Source organism: Ixodes scapularis, unplaced genomic scaffold, assembly GCF_016920785.2.
Source record: "Ixodes scapularis isolate PalLabHiFi unplaced genomic scaffold, ASM1692078v2 PGA_scaffold0__279_contigs__length_252992795, whole genome shotgun sequence".
Classification (NCBI taxonomy): Eukaryota; Metazoa; Arthropoda; class Arachnida; order Ixodida; family Ixodidae; genus Ixodes; species Ixodes scapularis.
The window spans coordinates 188066697-188070270 of NW_024609835.1; the positions used below are offsets into that span (position 1 = coordinate 188066697).

General features: G+C 44.7%; 1 long non-coding RNA gene across 1 annotated transcript; it reads left to right on the plus strand.

The window, feature by feature from the left end:
* The first annotated feature begins 338 nt into the window (after positions 1-338).
* On the plus strand, positions 339-2984 carry LOC115318750. Its single transcript, XR_003918331.2, has 3 exons — positions 339-546; positions 2392-2474; positions 2945-2984. It is a non-coding gene; the product is annotated as an uncharacterized LOC115318750 (long non-coding RNA).
* Positions 2985-3574: the final 590 nt, after the last annotated feature.

Below are 3574 nucleotides of genomic sequence, written 5' to 3' on the forward strand. Positions count from 1 at the left end.
GAGCGGCCATTGGCAGCGTCCGCGTTTCTCCTTCGGGAGATTGACGGGCGTCGGTGAGGTTTCAGCGAAAAATTGCTCCAGAAGCGAGAAATACGCGCCACTTTTTTCGAAGGCGCGCCACTTTTTCGGTTGCGTTCAGACGGGGAATTTGTTTCCCAAAACCTAGTTTCGCGACACAAGATTCGCCAACAAGATGCATCATGTGAACAGATCTATTTACGGCGCCCCTCTATCGCGATTTGGTCAGTTTCGGTTTCAGTATTGCAACTTTTACTGGTTTCGGTTTCATATTTTAAGGATCGCGTCTTCGACGCCCCATCGGTAGCGACACCAGTTCTTTGTATTTTTCTTTTTCCGGCATGGTTTCGCCATTTTTGCGACCGTTAGGTTGTTTTTCCGTTTCGCGGTATGGAAATGCCTTTAGAAATGGAAATGTGCTAATTTAATCAAGTTTATCTATCTGTGAAGTTTTCTCTTGTGATGATTATGTTCAAGAAGAGCGCGGAAGGCCGACGACGCAACAGAACGAGCAACTCAACGCAGTTGGTAAGTGTACTTCTTTGTTTGCATTGTACGCGTTGAACGAGAAGTGAACATTACGGAGTTTTAGAATAATCTCGTGGCTGCTGTGCATGCGCAGACCCCCCAAAACAAGCTTCGGACTCGAGCTTTGGGGCCCATTATTTTTCGATAATAGCGTGGGTACCTTAAAAGGCGGCGTACCGCAAAAGGCGGCGCCCACGACATCTCCGTTGATTGCGTCTTCGACGCCGTCGCCCGCTCGGGAACTGCGTGAGTCGCACTCGGCGACCGCGGTCGGTATGGTCGACGCGTATTGAAAACGTCACGGATCGCTGGATTCACATCTCAAAGCTATCGAGGCGCGTGTACTTACGATCGCGGCAGACATGTAAGCATGCCTGGGTGGTGGATCGTCTGGGCTTCGTAAGTACAACAGAGCAGCTTGGCAGCGACAAAAACAAAACATGCGGCATTGAGTGTAAAAAAACTACAAAAATGTTACTCTGGACAAAAAAGCTTGTTTAATTTTCAAGATAAACCGTTCTAACTTTCAAATAAAAGCTGCCGCGACATATTGGTGGCGTTTTAAGCGCGAGGTGCTTGCGTTTGGGGGGGTCCCCTTCAGAGAAACGCTATTCTAAAACTCTTCGCCGCAATCCTCGCTATTTTGCCGTCCGTAACGCGCGGTAAAGTAGCGCCCGATATTCTAAAACTCCCTATTTTCTCGTTAAGCTAGAATGTTTTTTTTTTCTTTTTTTAACTAGTTGGGTTTGCTTTATCTGTCCTAATGTTTGTATCTATGTGTAGCGTAATGAAAAGTTGCCACTCATTCTGTGTATGGTCCGAGAAAGTGTAGCTCATGTCAACAGAGCACGTATTGAATTCCTAATGCTACTTTCGGTCCGTTGCTTTAGGAAATGTCTTATTGGTCTAGCAGTGTACTGATGTCTTTCAACTATAAATTGATTACATTGACAATACTTCATTACATTTCCGAAGTCAGACTTCCTTGGAATTCGGTTCATGCAAAGACAATATTCCTTTTCAGTCAAAATGGTTGAAGAGGATATCCATCTTTTGTTTTGAAGTTATGGAAGTGGACTAAATTGTACTGTTAGGACAAACTTCGGTCCCCTGGCTTTCTAGAATTGAACTGGGTTTATATTTGTCGGTTAGAACTTTTGATAAAGCAGTTGTTCCTTTTGCCTCTTTTTTTTCTCTTTCATTTTGCAATTGTGATGTGATCAAGCCGAGGGCCGCAGTTATCCCCAAATGAAGCAGCAGCAGTGTGTTCCCAGCTTGCGTCACTTCGATTCATTTCAAGGCATGCCACGAAATTAATGCCCCTGTTCATACACCGTTGGAATTGGGACTGACTTCAAAATGCAGTTCGACACAGTGTTTAAGCGGTATGAAACGTCTGTTGAATGACCTATGCGGTTGTCACAGGTTCGTGGTTGGTCAACCCGAAACGCTTGTCTTCCTCTTCCCAATGGTTTGAAGCTCGGCCGGCATTATACTTTTTCATACTTAGCGTGCAACGCTGTCAAGGCTACTGGCGCGAGTGCGTGGCTTCATCTACGGTTTTGTTTGTGCGAGAAGGCGTGCAAATGATCAACAAGACCAAGCCCCACGCTCGCGCCAGTAGCTTTGACAGCGTTGCACCTTAAGTATGAAAAGGAGTATAGTCTCATCCGAGCTCAAGCCTTTGACGCTCAGGTAAACATGTGCGAGGATTGTAATTGACCCTGCCCCCAAACCACCTATAAACAGGCCAAAATGACAAAAAAGACAAAATTTGTGACAGCGGTGTTCGAGAGAAACTGCAGACGTTTAATTACTCTGCCTGAAACTTTGCAAACATTTCAGTGTGGTTGCACCTGTGTGGGCGAGGTAAATCCACTATGAAAAGACCCTGAAGTGACGCCTTCAGGATGCCGAAAATAATTATGGTAAGTTAGAAATTAACCCACTAGTATACTTCCTAAATATTTGGGCCGGGTGTCGATTAAAAAATTTTAACCCAGTTCATTTGTCACAAATTTTCAGGCATAATATCTTGAAAAGAATGGAACTGCAGATGTTCCAAACTGGCTGAGGTAAATCAGCCTTGCAGTGCACCAAGGTTTACACTGAACATACTTTTGTGTATTGTCCACGAGGTGTAGCTCTTGCATTGAAGTTTTATGTTGTAGTTTCTTCAATGTTTGAACTTTCAGCACGCCAGCTGGGTAGTGTGTAAATGTTTTTTTTTTATAGCGCAAGCAATATCTTAATCCTGGTGGCAGAAAGTTTCGGCTAGCAGTTGACATGGTTGGACAACGGTGTGCATGCTTGCTTTCTCTGAAGCGGCCAATGAAGCGAAATAACAGCATGTGCGGATTGTTCATGCATTTAATTTTTTGTTTGTTGTTCGTTTCAGACTACATGTGCTCCCAGTACAAGGGGTGGCCCTCCAGGCGCTGACGACCAGCATGTCATCTCTGCTGTGCTGTCGAGGGAAATTTAAAGGGTAAATATTGCAGCTGCAGTTTTTTCTATTCTATCCCTGCTACACTTCCTGCGAATTTCTGTGCATACTTGGTCTTTTTGTTTTCATAGTACTGTAAACTTTTGTTATAGTCCGTTGCAACTATAGAATAGCACAAGCCCCTCCCACAATTCCCTTTGCTCGCCATGATTGGCGGTGTCCTCTCGGCTCTCCTCCTCTCTAGTGTTTGCTTATTAAAAAGAGTGAAGGGCTTTGTGGGAAGGCCTTCTGCTATTCTAGAGTGGCAACAGAGTATAATGACCTCAGTTAATTTAACCATTTCGAAGAGTCCTAGCGGGCACCCATGCATTTTTATGGGAAGGACTCTGCATCATATTTTGAACCGAGAAAATGACCCCACAAACGGGAAAGCACGGGCTTTCTGCTACAAAATTAACGGAACCAAACTTTGTTTTCAAGATCAGACCGGAAAAAGTCGACTCCTGTCTTAAACGGCGAGTAACAGAAATCCTTTGCTAGTCTCGCCACGTTGGGAAGCTAATGCTATGACCCCCATCTTGA